The sequence below is a fragment of the Talpa occidentalis genome, unplaced genomic scaffold (assembly GCF_014898055.3).
Source record: "Talpa occidentalis isolate TD23 unplaced genomic scaffold, MPIMG_talOcc4v2.1 talOcc4.14, whole genome shotgun sequence".
NCBI classification, from domain to species: domain Eukaryota; kingdom Metazoa; phylum Chordata; class Mammalia; order Eulipotyphla; family Talpidae; genus Talpa; species Talpa occidentalis.
Window position 1 is genome coordinate 80,155,592 of NW_023601433.1, and position 17,163 is coordinate 80,172,754.

Below are 17,163 nucleotides of genomic sequence, written 5' to 3' on the forward strand. Positions count from 1 at the left end.
TCACATGTACCCTGGGTAGGACACCTGCCCTTCTCATCGGTGTCTCTAGCTACCTCTCCAGGCTTCGGTTTCCTGCCCAGGCAATTTCAAGATATCGTGATTCTGAAATTCCAGAGCTGAATTTAGCATTTGAACATCACAAGATTGCATTCCACTACCCCTTCTACTCTTTCCTAGCTTTTCCTTTTCTGGGTAGCATTTGAAAATGAGGAAAACCCTATATAAACTTTGAAAATAAATACACCTTTGAACAGCTCTTTCTCCCTTATTCTCTGTATGCCAAATCCACTGGATCTTATTTTTTCAGATTCATGGCCACCCAAGTTTCTTTAAAACCTCAGAGGCTTTGCACATGCTGTTCTCTCTGGAGATAATGCTCTTCCCCAACAGCTCATCCTTTAGATCTCAGCCCAAATGTTCCTTGGTCAACAAAGTTTTCCCACTCTCTTAGCACAACTTCTACCATAAGTCAGTTCTTCCTATTAAATGCTTCCATATCATTCTGTTTCTCCAGTATGTAATTCATTTTTTGATTTGGGAGATCATTTTATTAATGTCTGGACTCCTCAGCAGACTATAAATTTTCTAAAGGGAAGCAATAGCTCCTGTTTCCCTTGCCAACATTTCCAGAAATTTCTACAGTGTCTGGTGCACAGTTGGCACCCACTTTATTGAATGAATGAATGAATGTCCAGGAGGGAGTGGTTTTGAAATTCCATAAAAACTCACATGTTTTTTGGTAAGCTATACTAAGGGTGCCTCAACCTTTTCACTCACAAAATTGTCCTGAACGTACATCTTAAACCTGTCCTCATTCCTGGTAGGGAAAACATTTTACAAATAGAGTTATACCTGAACGTGATAGTCTCTGAGAGCCAAGGAGAAGTCACAAGCTGTTTCTCTGCTAGAGCCTTGGGAATTTCCTCCTACTCCCCACACCAGGCAAAATCCAAATGTTCTCGATGTGTATTAATTGTGAATGAAGCCTACTGTTACCTGGTTCAATGCAATTATCTATAAAGCTGGTCAAAAACATTGCGATGGAGGTGGTTTAAGAACAAAGAGGAGGGGAGAACGTTATTCGAGCAGCAAAGTAGGCAAGCAAAATCCATCATGGTTAATTATTTGCTCTTAATTGTCAGGAAATGAAGGATGGATGGAAGAGGGTTTAAATGGAATAATACTAAAAGTGTTCTTCTACCCAAATGCTGTAGCCAAATTTGCAAGTGAGACTTTTCATAATCCATGGGTTGTTAATTATCTAAACACGGGTCCCTTGGAGCTGCCTGAGTGAAGATTAATTAGTTTTTGAAATAATAGCTAAATTGATGTGGGGATGGAGTTCAGACTCCAAAATAATAGCTGAAAATTAGCCATCCTATTTCTTCATTTCTCTTTGCTGGGTTCCTAGAGGACATTTATCTCTGTTGCTTTTGCAGAGAGGGCTCATTAATCAAACAGGCAGATGGGCCTTCCCAAATCCGTGACGTGGAATGAAAAAGCAGCCTCGCAAAATGCACGGGAAAAGAAAAGCTGGTGATTTTCTGCATAGACTCACTCCAAACTCAGTCATGGCCAGATCCTTCCTTGTCAACCCAAGTATGACAGGGCGCAAGCTCCAAAACTCCTTTCTTGCTCCTGAACTGGAAAATGGGCTTGCAGATGGAAATATATTCTCCCAGGACAAGGCGTGCAGCCCAAAGCCTGGGCTTCTGACTCAGAGAAGGATTTCATTTCATGCATAGAGGCTTTTTCTTATCTCTATAACTAAAATTAAGGGCTTGTTTTTTTTTCCTGTTTACTTAGCACATTATGGCACGCGCATACACACACAGAGTCAGTTTTCACCAATGTGGATGGTATGTTTGGGATGCGCTTCCTCCAAACAGTCTAAGTACTGTTGGTGAATTTCATTTCGGAGACAGGCAGTTGTCTTAATTTGGGTTTCTCCAAAATGCTGGACTTGCATGCGAGTAATTTATTTGGGAGGTGACCCCAGTAAGCAAAAATGAAGGGGGTGGGGGTGAGGAGTCAGCCACGAAGGAAAAGATCCTACACCATCTGTGTTCATGAACCAATTACCATAGGGCAATGAGAGCTCAAGCCTATTAAAAATCTTTGGAAAAATCACGTAAAACACACCTCCTCATGGTCTCCTGGAGGATGAGGGCACGGGAGCATTTATTTGATCATTCCCAGGTCCCAGTGGTTGAGGGTTTTATGTTGGGCATTAACTCCTGACATACTTCTCCCTGATGCCAGAAAAAAGTCCTTGGACAGAAATAATAGGCACAGGTGGAATCTGTCCATAGCAGCAGGTGAATTGAGATGAGGGGATATGGGGGATTGGCAGGGGGAGGTCTCCGACATGTGCAACGGCATCCAACCCCCAGAGTAGGAGAAGCTGGGATACAAGAAGTTGGTGACAATCCAGACATACTATACAATATATTACAAAACTGTGCATGAAAAAAAAAAAACCCACACAGTGGTGTTAGCCATGAGCCCTAAGTGAAAGTCACAAGGACAAAGACAGCCAAAATACAGCCTTAATGCAGGGTTGAGCTACTTCTCCCAGGGGCAACTTTGTAGTGTGCTTTAGAAGGATGCAGAAGAGATTCCAACCATTATCTTGGGTTTGGTTGTTCCATAAGAAGGTGGAGAGACAAGGGTGTAATAGTTTATTTAAGAGGTGATCCTAGGAAAGTAGGGGTTATTGGTTGGATTCCCTGTACAACAGATTCTGAAGTAGTTAGTAGGCTTGATATCAATAAGGAAAGCCCTTGAAAGCAAGACCTATAAAAGAAGGGGAAAGAAGAGTGGAGGGAGAAACTGAGTCACAGTGCAGGCTCAGCCACCTCAGCCAACCCTACAAGAAGTGCTGCAGGTAGGAGAACCCTTCAAGGTGTCCTAAATTGCCTGGGAGGCTAAACTTTTATAATCCACATCAATCAGCCCTTGGATGTATATTTTCCCAGAATGAGATGTGTCCTTGAGCAAGGCAGCTCCCTACAGCTGCAGCAATCCCTAAAGGGTCTGACCGCTGAAAGTCATCTGTCAACACAACTCTCAGCAGCTAGGGCACAAGTCCTTCAGTGAAGGGACACCTGGATGATGTGTCTCAGTGTCCAACACAGTAAGAGGTGGGATAAGTGAGTTAGACAGTGAAAGGAAATAAGCCAATAAAGAGTGTATTTTTGAGCAGATAACCATTACGAGCAATCAGATTATCCTACCTGGCATAGCATGGGAACTGGTCTATTTATCCACCAACTCACATCAGTCATTGGTTGAGAGCTAATCCCAAGGGGCATTAACCCTCTTGGCAGAGACTCGCTGGACTCCAGTTACCAGAGAAAGCCACAAGTCAGAGTCCCAGTGCAGCTCTTGGGAGCGCTGGATTGAGTATGCGCCATGCTCCATGGTGAGTGCCAAGGGTATGGGAGTAGGACACCCAGGGTATCCACTAAAGCAGCAAATTGTTAAGCACAAGCAACCCTTAAAGGATTTTCCCCCCATGCAAGATGGCACTGAGAAATCACACCATCTTCCCAACTACCCAATTATCACAGCACTCAGAGAACCATCTTATTTCAAACATTAATTAGAGTGATCTCCCTAAAGTGCAAAACAGAACATGTAACTCCTTCTGCTTAAAATCCCATCCTCCCGCCCTCTCTTGTGAAAAGAGTAACTCCACATTTGTTACTCTGGCTTAAATGGCCCAGTTGCTCCCTGCCACCTCTAAAGCATCTCTCTCACTTGTCTTCTATGCCCACCCAGTTATACTGCACTCATTTAGAGCCTTCAAATTCACCATATTCTCCCCATGGGTTTTGCCTGCACTGTTCCCATTGCTTGAAATACTGTTCCCTACTTTCCCACACCCCTGTAGGTTCCTCAGGTCTCGGTTTAGTGTTTCTTCTTTCAGGAAGCCTTCCTTTTATTATGGATTGGGTGGATCCCCTCCTCTTTACAATCCCCTAGGACTTGGAGTTGAACTTCTCCACAAGTTGAACTTCTCCATTGGTAGTATTTATATGCTGCACTGTAATTATTTTGTTGACATGTCTATCTTGTAAGTTTTGCAACAGTAGATACTGACCTACACGAATATATTTTCAGTGCCTACTACCAATGCCCAGCACAAAGTAGTTACTCAATAAACCATGTTGGGATAAAAGTGGGGCAAAGCTTGCCACACACCCACAGTCCTCACCCCTTCCCAATATGCTCCAGTTCCAGTTCCAACAAACACTGTGAGGCTATATGGCCAACTTTACCATGGGTTATGGAGGAAGTCTTTGCTGTCTGGTCTAGCCTGGTGCCAATGGAATCATGACTCTTCATGCCTGGGTATTAGGAAAAACTGATTTCATAAAGGATGGACACAATAATTCAAGAAAGAAAAAGCTTTTGTGACTTTAGTCATGGAAGTGAGGAAATGTGTGGAAGGATGGAGTTTCCTCCCAAAAAGAAAATGAGATTTGGTTAATCAACAAGAAGTATGAATTTAATGAGGATTCTATGGTGGTGGAGGTACAGAACTCATCTTTCATAGCTGCTTCTAGTAAGAGGAATGGAGATGATCAAGCAAAAATCTGGAATCATTAACAACATGCAAAGATCCAGTCTATACACTAATTGATGTCCAGGAGTGACAATAGAGTTTTGGGACCTAAACGCATCCACATATCCAAGCAATCGATATTCCTCAGGGAAGCCAGTCAAATTATCTAGACCCCAGCAGACTGTAGGCTGAAAGTAGACAGAGCTTAAAGGAAATTCATTTGTAGTCCAGAATTGGAATGGAAATCAGAGAATAAGGTTTTGACATTGGTGCTATAATTCTTCTGACAATAGATGCTTCTTTTTCCAATAGACTATAAACTCTCTGAGGACAGGAATTTCCTTCATCACTTTACAAATATATGTCAGAGCCTAGCTCAGTGCTAGGTATGTAGCAAATCTTCATTAAATGGTTGTTGAAAGAGTGACTGTGTAATTAAATGCTGGTGTATCCTTAAAATCTTGCAACATCATGCTGCTATCAATTTCTCCAGTTTTGTGCCTCTCCACTGAGCTGTTGGCCAAGGTGAAGATGTGGAGGAACTGGAGTTCTCACCCATTGAAGGCAGAAATGTAAATTTCAACAAGTACTTTGAAAATCTTGGCAGAATCTAACAAAGGAGGATACATGCATATAAAATTACCCCGTCATTTCATTCCTAGGTATATGCTCATAGAATGTGCATCTATATTCCATAAAAGACATGTAGAAGGATGTTTATAACATCACTGTTCACAGTGACCCCAAAATGGAAACCAACAAGATATCTATAGATGGTTGAATGGGTAAAATGGAGAAATATATTGTGGTATGATCATACAATGGAGTAGGGTGGTGAGAATCAACAACCAATGTCAGGGCCTCCCTGGTGGCACAGGCGGTTGAGCACAGCACTGTGAAGCTGTCCGCAGCCTCTGCGGTGCCAGTTTGATCCCTGCTAGCCGTGGAGATACCCATATGGTGAGCAGACCTTTCCTGACTCACCCACTGCTCCCCTCAACAGTGTGTTTTGGTTGGTCTGCCTGTTCTGTTCCCCTCTCTGTCTTTGGTGAATCCTATCACCCTCTCGCACATGTGGCCTGTACCCCGGTTCTTGTATAAATTAAAAAAAAAAAACAATGGCAGGTGACATTGTGTATGAATGTGACAAATATAATATTGAGTGAAAAAAGCCAGACACAAAGGCACAAGTGTATGATTGAATTTATAGAAAGTTCAAAAACAAGCAAAATATTCTACTGAAAGACAGGAAGTGAATGGTAGTGACCTAAATGGGTTACAGTGAATGCCAGCTACTAGCAATAACCCACTTCATAATTCGGGTGCTGGTTACGTGGACCTGTTCAAATTGCAAACATTCATTATATCACATTTACTTCCAATTTATGTTTTTTGCCATATTTAGGTATTTTTTAAAATTTTAATAAAAATAATAACACCTATCTAGCCAATGAGTTGCAAACCAAAATACCTTCAGAGTGTACTTAATGTGTATTGAAGAAATAAGTCAGTGGGTCAGGCATGAGGAAAAAATAAGTGGTAGGGGGTTCTAGTGAACAGATTCCCAAGAGGATAAAGATTGGAACTGTTTCTTTATTCTATTATAACACAATGCCAAGACCTGAATCTCCTCAGTGGGTACAAGGATTTCTTCTTGATTCTCAAGAATGACATCCCATGAGGTATATCCAGCTGGGACACAACTTCCATTTGGACCCTCATTCTCTACTTCCTCGCGCCCTGGACCCTTAGCTTATTCAGTCTATTGCTCATCCTTGTGTTCCGTTTCCAGCGCAAATTGGGGCCTTTCTGTTGTTCTGTTACTGGGTTGGAGCATGAGGAGGGGCCCAAATTCTTTAAGGAGGAAAGGAGACATACCCCGGCCCCACGGCCTCCCTTAGGATGGGTTATCAAGAAAACAAACAGATCCCTCACACTGCCAAAGCTAACCCCGTTATATATGCATTATTATGCTAAAAGAACACATCCTCCTACTGTTATATTAGCCTCGGTATATGGCGTGCAGGGAGAAAAATATGTCCCCCATTCCTCTAGCATCAAAATGACTGCTCTGTATTTTGATTAGTTGTGTACAATCTGTCTCACCTAGGAGATTGTGCACGCCCTTAGGGCATGGACTGTGTTTTCTTTTTCTATATACCTAAGTGTCCTCAAGGCATCACAGAGGAATGGAGGAGGTGCCATATGGTGATGTGCTCCGCTGGGTAGTGTTTGAAAGAAACGCTGTTGCCACTGGCAAAAGGGAGCATTTTCAACCAATGCTTGCTTGCCCTCAACAGATTGCATCTGTGTGCTGTTCTGTACACTTGTGCTTATGCCACAGAAGACAAAAGGCACCAAGCAAGAATGTGGGCAAGTGGGAGGTTGGCCCTTGCAGAAGGATGGGTCTGCATGCAGTTTGGGGTGCCTGCACTGACTCTGGGGTGTGGGATCCTGCATGTAGAGGGGATGTTGTAAATACTCTCTTGGGATGCAATGGCCGCCACAGACACCACTCCATACCCGACCTGACACAGGGCAGAGTTCCAGGTTTAACTTTCTTCTTAAAAAGAACTTCTGTCTTGATATAAGCACAATTAATATGTTAATTGTGGAAGATGTAGAAAATACAAGGAAGCATAAGTAATGTTTTAAACACATGCAATACTTGTACCTAGAAATAAACACCATCCCTCCTTCCAGATTTTTCTGGACCAGTCTGGAAACTGGTCTCCAAGAGTACTTCAGTGTATTTTCATGATGATTTGCCTCTGTTCCACTGCCAGGTGGGGTCATCTCCTTGGTGCCTTGTCCATGCTCATCAGCCTCTCCCCTTCCTTCCTTCCTTCCTTCCTTCCTTCCTTCCTTCCTTCCTTCCTTCCTTCCTTCCTTCCTTCCATAGTGATTTTTTAAAAAGATTTATTTATTTATACATACAAGCACTGGGTACAGTCAGAGACACGGGAGGGTGAGAGAATTCACCAGAGCCAGAGCAAAGAGTAGAAGAGGCAGAGTGACGAAGTACACTGCTGAGGGGAGCAGTGGGCGGCAGGAGAGGTCTGCGCGCCATGTGGGACCCTCACCCGGCGGCTGGGGATCGAACCGGCTGGGGATCGAACCGGTGCTGCAGAGGCTGCGGGCAGCTTTGCAACCCAGCGCTCAACCGCTGCACCACCGGGGAGGCCCAGCCTCTCCACTTTCTACCGATGTGTATCTCCACAGACGGTAGACGTCGCCTACTGCTCCCTTTCCATTCTCTGTCACGGGTATAGTTGTGGCCTGATCTCTCTGCTCCTCTCAAGTCCTTCCCTTTGGATTATTAAGAGCCTATTTTATAAATCAAGACCCTGTTTGGGGTTCTTGTTCTAGCCGCCCTAATTCTCCTTAAGGCAAGATAGATGGATGCCTCGGATTAAATAGGGGTACTCGCATAGCAGGGAAGAGAGTAAAGACAATATTCACCCAACACACAAACACACATTTCTGCATTTCATCAAGTCAAGGATGCTAGTAATTACAAGACATGCCATTTTAATGATTTTTGTCGAGAAACAGCACACACAGAGAAAAGTGTACAAAGCAGCAAGATATGAATAATTATAAAGGGACTATCTGTGTGACCTACAGCTGGGTCACGAAATAGAACAGTGGCAGCCTTACAGAGATCTCCACTCATGATCCCTTTATCTTCCAGAAAATACCACCCGCCTGGACTTACTACCCTATATCTTGGTTCTGCCTATTGGTTTTGTATTTTCAGGATATCATATTATTATTATTAATGGCCTATCATTATTTTACATCCCTGTTGGTTTCTACACAATATAGGATTTCTCCCCTCAGCTGTGGTTACCCTAGTTTTCCCACCACCAAAGCACCCATAGTCCCCCACCATAGTCCACTGTGCGCCCCTCCCTCACTGTCTTCTCCCCTCCCCCTTCCCGCTCCCCCCACCTCACCTGTATCCTCTTCCCTCCTCTCCCAGAGGCCTCCGATTTATGGTCAGCTTCAAGCGTCGGTTTTAAAGTTTGTCTTTCTCTGGTCCTTGTTCGGTTTCTCTATATTCCATCTGCCTGTTTGTTAACCACATAAGCAGCATCATACATTATATATCCTTTTGTTTATGTCCCCTATCATTCAACATTACATTGGTGAGATCCATCTTTGACTCGCCTCTATTTTATGTAGCCCTAAGAAAGAAAAAACACTACCAATTAAACAATGGCACAAAGCTTTCTTATCACTTATAATTTTTATTTGATACCTATTTAAAGAGCTCTCTTAGACTTATTTGTTCAGACTTTCATCACATATTATTCCTTCACACTCATAAAAAAGGGAAATATAAGCCCAAAGAAATTGGTAAGGTGTCTATAAAACTCCTTTATGTTCAGAATCCAATTCTCTAAATCACTCTGACTCACAGTCAGAGATGTCCATTTCCTTTTTTCTCTTTTTTTTCTCATTTCTTTTTTCACACACATTGTACCATCATCTTATTGATACGACTTTTCTTTAGGGTGCCCCACTACTGTCTCCAGAGGTTTCATCAAAGCTGAAGATCCCAGCCTGCAAATACGGATGCTAGAACTTTCTCAATCTTACCAGAAGAGTCAATGAAAAGTTTTTCAGACAACAACCAGGATTCACAATTCATCCCCGTATGATCTTTACCAGCTTGTTGATTGAAGTATTATAAAGCTGAAGGGCTACATCAGGCCACCAGGGATAGGAACCAAGTATCCAGATACTCAGTGACAACCACAGACAAATGACTGTCCAGCAGCCCTCAATTCCCAGATGCAGCCCAGTGCCTGAGATGACACAGTGTCATTAGTATGTGTTTTAGTAACAATGAAATGCAGCAGTATTTTGATGTCTTTATTTTGCCTTAGAAGACAGTAGAAAATGGTCATGTGGTGGAATTATACTTCCCTAAGAAAGGGAGGGAAAATAAACAATGAGCAATGAACAATTCAGTATAGCAAAAAAATATTTGGGCCAAAAAAATTTGAGAAGCCTGTTTCAGTTGAAGTATAAAATGAAGTATATGGTGGATTTGGCTGAATTTATCTAGATTTTAACTAAAAATATTCTTTGATGTTTTATGCCTTTTTTCTCTATCAACTTCATAGTAGCTCTGCTTGCCATCACAGGGAACACCACCACTATCCATCCACCCAACTTTCCCAGCCAGAAACTTAAGTGGAATCTCCCTTGATCATGAGCCTCATTTCCAATCTGTGTCTAAATGGCATCCCTCTCCTTGCCTGAAGCTCCCTCCTGTCTGTCCACACATCTCCCCTTCAACAGAAAGTCCAGTTTGGACCACCATCTTTGCTCAAAGTGATGACTACAAAGGTATCGTCACAGGTCTATCCTAATCTCTTCCAGACCTACCATCATCCATTTTCCACAGAGCAAAGAAAGGCTCTTTCTAAAATATAAATCTAGTCATGCTACTCCATGGTTCTACCAAGTGATGTCCAAACTCCTTGCTATGGCTCCTTGGCTCCTGCATTTTCTGGATGAGGAGTGCACATATGGCTTTGCCAGTGTGTTCGAACAAGTTTCAGGCACTCCACTCCCTAGACTCTGCTTTGACTGTGATGCTATAGAACTGTATCCTGTACAACGTGCCTGACCACACACAGCAGCCCTGGCCCCACTTATTGTCAGCCTCATCTCTAATATTTTCCCCCTTGCTCCTTACATTGGACCAAATTATCCTAGTCCCCCAAATATACACCAATCTCTGACGCTATTTTGAGTGTGCTGTTCTGTTTTTTTAGGCATGCACACCTTCAAGTCTCCTTCACTTGTGACTCTTCCTCCTTAGTTTGAATGAGTCCCCTTCTAGAAAGCTTTCCTTGACTGTGCAGGCTTTCTAGGCAGCCATTCAGAGATCTGGTTAAAATTCTAACAGTGTAGTGTGTATAAACAATGGAATACTACTCAGCCGTCAAAAAGATAAACTGATGCCATTTGCAGCAGCATGGGAAGGGATTATGCTCAGTGAAATAAGTCAGAAAGAAAAAGAAAAATAGTGGATGGTTTCATTTATAGGAGGAATATAGAGAAATTGAACAAGGGTTAGACAAAAAAAAAGAGACAAAACTAGAAGGCAAATTATAGATCTGAGACATACAGCAGAAATGGGGGAAAGAGAGGGTCAAAACAGGGGAGGGAAGAGCACAAGGGACTATGGTGATGGTTCACGGATGAGGTGGTGATGGGAGATTTATGGGGATTACACCTGAGGGGAGAAATCAAATATTGTACAAAAATGAACAATGATGTAAGAAAATAAAAAATAAATATACTGTAACAGATAGCTTTTCACTTTGTGGTATAATATCTATATTCTTGTCTGGTATATAAGCTACTCAAGGAAAGAAAACTGTGTCTTCACTGATATACACCCTGCCCATCACAGTGCCAGACACAGAGCAGGTGTTCATCAAGCAGGAAATGAATGAAATAGTAGAAGGAAGGATACAGAATGGATAACCAGGTAGATGACTGAATGAATAACTGAACGTATCCACTTAAGATGAATGTAGGCAGCATTAATCCACTGGATGAATTTCACCGGGCTGCTTGATATCTCTCCAGTCTTCAATCTCCTAACCTACCACCATCTAACTTGGTCTGAGACCTAATTTGGTTTCAGATCAAATTTGGTCTGAGTCCTAATTTGCTCTGGTTCCAAAATTGCTTCCAACCTACAGTGACCAAATGTAGCCAAGAAAATACAGCATACCCAGGGAAATTTGAATTTCAGATAAGCAATGAATTTTTTAGTATCAGTATGTCAAAATGAATAATAACTTTGAAATAATAGTTTCGTTTTGACACCTACACTTTAAAATGTCATTGTTTATCTGAATTCAAATTGAATTGGGAATCCAGTATTGTATCCAGGAACTATGTTTCAACCCTGCGCAAATCCTGGACCTAACTGACCTCAGCTCCAACTGCCACCTTCTTCTCAGGTCTGTATCAGAGGGTCTGGCCTCTGTGGACTACATTTCCCAGAACCCTTTGTGAGCTGGTGGCTGGTTGACTTTGTCCAGTGAGAGGCTGAGATGGGAGGGTGGTAAGTGACCTCTCAGCAAGAGAGTTGGTCTTTCTCTCCTTTCTTCTCAGCCTCAGGAATCATCTCTAGTAACTGCATCATGTCTATTAAATCCGGCTCCACTGATGTCTTTCTGTGGTTCCGGCATCCAAAGGGAGACTCCTATTCCTGGTCACATCACCTCTCTCTGCTCCTGACTGGGAAGAGTAGCAACTTCCTACTACCCTGAGTGACTGCACCATTTCAATTTGGCTGCTCTGTTCTTTGCTTATCTGTATAACATATTCCCTTTGGTTCCCGTAATGCAGATGTCTTTTTGTGTTACAGCTTCAGAAGACTTCTATTTTCCTGTTGTGACCCCTCACTTGTAGCCCCCAACTCCTTGAACAGACTCCTGACCTGGTCCGTCATGACTCTTGCTCCAAGACAGTGAGCCCAGTGCAACACCCCAACATGTCTTCCACTTAAGAGTACAGTAACAGCTCACTTCACCTGCCCTCATGTTTGGAGAAATGGCTTCATTATTATTTTACGAGTAATGATTATAGAGTTGACATTTATTGAGCACTTACTATATGCAAAGCACTACTGCTTCTTCCTCTCTTTTAACTTCAATGTAACTTTATGACTTGGTACTATTATCCCCCTTGGGCAGAAGAGAGACTTGAGACTCAGAGACCAAGGTGATAAATATAAGAAGGGCAAACCCAAGCATGTGGGAACCCATGCTCTTAATCGTCCCCCCTTCTTGCCTGAGAATCCAGTCCTGTCTTCCTCTCACACCATCTCACACCCATGCCAGTTATCCCAGATGACCTGAGTGTTTTTAGTAGTTAGTGTGTAGACACTCTCTGGAGGGGTCTTTGAGTCAGGAGGCTGTATCTTGAAGCTGTTTCAAATGAAACTTTCTTCGTCATGGTGGTGGTAGTGGTGCTGCTGCTGAGCATGTGTGTGTGTGTGTGTGTGTGTGTGTGTGTGTGTGGTGGAGGGAGGAATCACAAAGAGGGAGTGACCTTGAAATGTGCAGTGAAGTCACTCTGTGTCAGCTGTCACCATGGTGAGAAGCCAGCAGGGCAGCTCCTCAGGGGACCCAGGGAAACATGAAAGGCACACAGAGCCAGGTTGAAGGAGATGTCATTAATCAGGCAGAGGGCCTGCTGGCACTGAGGGAGTATCTGTTCGACAAAATATGAAGTGTCACCCAAGCAGCCCTGAGAAGGCCTCCTGATGTATGTTACCTTAGAAAGGTCCATTTTATAACAAAAATAAATAATGAGATGAGGTTGAACCCTTCTCTCCATCACTCTTTCAGGATCCTGGGGAATTTGCAGCTAATGGAGACTTGCCTGACTCTGAACTTCACAAGCAGAAGCACATAGAGGTGCCCCCACCCTAGGGATTCCACTCCCTTAGGGCAGCTCACATGCTGCAGAACTCAATCCTGTTAGACCCTAGCTGCTGGCTTCACACAGATCCAGCTACATAACATTTACAAACCAGTATTTAATTTTAACGTGGTGTGGGCGTCAGAGTGGGCAGAAAGCCAGGCAGGGACAAGTTAGCACCATTTGATTTGCCTAAGTTCCCTAATCTGGAGACAGATGCAGAAAAAAGGCAGGATCTGGTTAATCTGGAGTGCAGATGGGGTACATGCCTGACAGTTTCCATCTGAGGACTCACCACATCAAACACCCAGTGTCACAGGTCATTGCAGCAATGCCCCAGGGAAGCCAATGTCCAAGGTCCTACCCACTCATTTAACATTTAACAAGTACTTACTGAGCATCTACTATGTCCTAGGCACTATGCTGAGGGTAAACCCAGACTCTGTTAGAAAAGGCCTTCCCTGCCTTCTGTCACATTTCCTCCAGATCTTGCTCCAGGTCATCTGTTTCATTCTATTCAAAGAGTATGAACTGATCACTTCCTATGTCAGCATGGACAAAGGGCCTAGCTTTAGGCCCTTAGAGAGCCAGATCTTCTTCTCCAGGGAGGTGGTGTAGCTTAATGTGGATGAGCTTGGACCTTGGTCATCAGACAGCCTGAGTTTGAGGAAAAGCTTCACCTATTACCAGCTCCATGATCACCAACCCTGAACGTACAGCAGTGAACACAAGACAGATCCAGTCGGTGACATAAAGTGGAGAGGGTAGCAGGTCTGAAGGCAAAAGTCTGCCTTTGGACAAGTCGGCTCACCTCCCAGAACATCAGTTTCCTCATCAATGAAATGAGGATGGTCCTACCCCCTTGACAACGACGACGAAGCTCAGAGATCATGGATATGAAAACGTTCTAGAAACATCAACGTGCTCCTCCCCCAGGGTCCTGATTGACATATGCAAATAGCTATTTGAAGACCATTGAATGAAAGGACAATGTGTGGGCAGTAATAGTGCTAGACACCCTTATTATGGGAATGGTTCACGGGGTGAGGCTGCACCCAGGAACCAGCAGTGGCAGCAGCTGTTACCACCACGAAGGTCTTAGGAGGCGAGGAAAGGAGTGGGAGATGAGAGCCTGGCAAGAGCTGTGATAGGTAGAGGAGCCACCCAACAGAAGCTGTGACGACTACCAAACCCCAGGGGGCTTGGAAATGTAGGATATGTTATTATTTGGGTGTGGAGAGGCCAAAAGATCAGGAGACAAAAGAGGGACACATGTCACGCAGGGCCACATGAGGTAGCACCAGGGTCAGTTGGGAGGAAAAGGGAGCAAAGAGAATGTGGACAAGAGTCTTGAGTTTTCCCTGGGAGGAATGGACAAGGCAGGGTAAGCAAACTAAAGATGGACTATTTTGAATAATTTCAGCTGATGTTAGAGCATAGCTGACTTCAGCTGTCAGATACCTAGCTCTGGGGTGCAGGGCAGGTGGCTAGAGGTCCAGCGTATAAGAGGAACACACACCACCAACTTACAACTTCTACTGAAGACCAAAGAGTGACCCGATGGTGTCATTTTGGGTAGAGCAATGATGAAGACGTGGGCACCTGCCCGGCCTTGCAGTGTCTCTCCTCTGCCTGCTGTGGGATCAGTGTTTGTGAAACCTGCAAAGCTTCATAAGGAGAAATCAAACATTGCACAAAAATGAACAAGAAAAGAGCAGGGACTGTGGGTGGGGGGTTTCCGGGGTCACACAGGAGGATGAGGATGTATTCTCCGAGCCATTACTGTCCCAGATGTGACAAAAGCATTTTCTTGAACTTTCCAAACAAGCCTGCAGGATAAATATTATTTCCATCTTCTAAAGGAAAAGACAAAGGTTGAGGGAGATGAAGACAGTTGCCCAAGGCCACAGAGTCAAGTGATTCTGTAATCCCAAAAGCAATCCCAAAGTAACCCCAAATCTTTCCCCCATGTCTGCTTCGCTCTGCAGCTCACGGTCTTTCAACTACATAATGCTCTTTCTCTGCAGGCACCACAATCAGCCACCATCAAGTGCAAGCTCCCCTCCAGACTTCCAGCCAGGAGAGCGCCCAAACCCCCTAGGTGCCAAAGCTCAAGTGTCCTAGAAGTTTACATATCAGTCTTGGAATATTCCAAAGCAGTGTTTCTGGATGACAGGGCAGCTCTGATGAAACAGTAACTCAGGAACCAGAATCTTTCTACCTCTTGGCATCACCATCTTCAAAGACAAATGACCTCCAAGGTTGCCAGGATGGAAAAGATCAGAGATTTAATAAGGGATGGGGGAGAGACAAAACTAGCAGGCAAGATAAATTGGAGACATTCAGCAGGGGAGGGAAAGGGGTTAAAACAGTGTGAGGAAGAGCACAAGGGACTGTGGTGATGGTGCACAGGTGACTTGGTGGTGGGAATTTTACAGGGACTACGCCTGAGAGGAGAAATCAAACATTGCACAAAAATGAACAAGAAAAGAGCAGGGTTTGTGGGTGGGAGGTTTTCGGGGTCACACAGGAAAAGGTCTACAGCATTTCTCTTTACATTCCGTTCACCTTCTCCAACTGTCACATGGTAACACCTACTTTGAGGGAGGCTTTGGAACTGTAGTCTGTCTGACCTATGAAGAAGGGAAACTAATTTGGTGAACAGTTAGTGAACCTGCCACAGTTCTGGTTGTAAATCTTTTAAGTGCTTGCAAAAGTTTTCCAAGCTTATTTTCCCTTCAGGCGTGTGCGAGGAGTTTTTATTCATGTGCCTTACAGTTTTATATTTACAATGACAGCTATTTAAAGTCAGGACAGGGCCTCCTCCATGGCACAGCGGGTTGAGTGCAGCGCTGTGAAGCTGTCCGCAGCCTCTACAGCGTGGGTTCAATTCCTGGCTGGCCAGGGAGCAACCCACATGGCACAGCAGACCTCTCCTGTCGCGCCCGCTGCTCCCCTCAGCAGTGTACTTCGGTCCTTCTGCCTTTTCTGCTCCCCGCTCTGTCTCTCATGAATCCTCTCACTGTCCCGTGCCTCTGGCCTGTACCCCAGCTCTTGTATAAAAATAAATAAATCTTTTTTAAAAAAAAGTCTGTACAGCTCTTTGACATTCACTATCTTGCATGTTTGCAGAGGTTAGAGTCTCAGGGAGAGACACGCTTTCTTTTCCCTGGATTAGAAATGAATATAGTCCCCTAAGCAATCTTGCCAAGGTCTAAGAAAATGAAATAAAGAATGAAAAGCTTTCAAAAGGAAGATATTACTCACATAGTCATCTAGGACCAGGTCTGCAAAGGAGATATGAATATACCATAAGCCAATTTCAAGCAAATGTCATCCAAGACTCTTAAGAGGTTCCCTCTTGTCAAGTTTCCCTTTATGACACATTGAAAATTTTAGGGTACATCAATAAATCATGATTTGCCATTTCCCTCCAAAGCCCTCCCTGTTGTGAAATTCCAAGTGGCTAATCCCAGGAACAATATCTTCTAGAAGATTTTACAGGCTATGTCTGGGTTTATTTTATGTTGCCCTTTATGTAAAGAAAGAACTCTTGCCCTATTCAGTACCAGCAGGGGGTGTATGATGAAATGGGCTTCCCCCCATCTGGGGAAGAAATTACACACAGCCTTAAATGCCTCCCTTACATGAGGAATTACTCAAACAGGGTTTCATGGAATAATCTTCCTGTGGATGTCAATAAGTGAGCGGCAGGAAAATGGGAAGGAAAGAAGGGCGTTTGGAGAAAAAATAAAGTGGGACAACTGGGTTAGAGAAAAGTAAAGCAATGTCTTTACTGAAGGACTTTCAGAACCTTTTATATGGCCGTTCTGGATTGACTAGAGAAGGGGGGCGCGTGGGCACTGAAGACACGAACAGCTGTCGTCCTCTCAAATGCACATCAGAGCCCAACAGGGGGGTGGACTTGCTATGTATTTACCTGAAATCACTCTCCTGAGTTTGCAAAACAAAGATCTCTGCTCTGCAAAATATTCCCACATGAGATATTGGATGCACCTGATTGTCAGATAAGGGTTTAGGGAAAAAAACCTAATACAAGTTAGGAACAGAGAGCTTGAGGTCAAAACTAGTTTTTCTGGAACCTTGTTCAATAAACCCCTGGCCCAGAG

The 17,163-nt window shown here is 43.8% G+C and overlaps 1 long non-coding RNA gene across 1 annotated transcript in view; it reads right to left on the minus strand.

Annotated features, from left to right (window-relative positions):
* The window catches only part of LOC129145803 (uncharacterized), a 49,868-nt gene extending 33,529 nt beyond the window's left edge, over nt 1-16,339 (minus strand). Inside the window, exons 1-2 of the long non-coding RNA XR_008551879.1 lie at nt 16,301-16,339; nt 8,530-8,760 (exon numbers count right to left, since the gene is read on the minus strand). This is a non-coding gene — a long non-coding RNA (uncharacterized LOC129145803). The remainder of the gene's footprint in view (nt 1-8,529; nt 8,761-16,300) is intronic.
* Between the last annotated feature and the right edge of the window lie 824 nt (nt 16,340-17,163).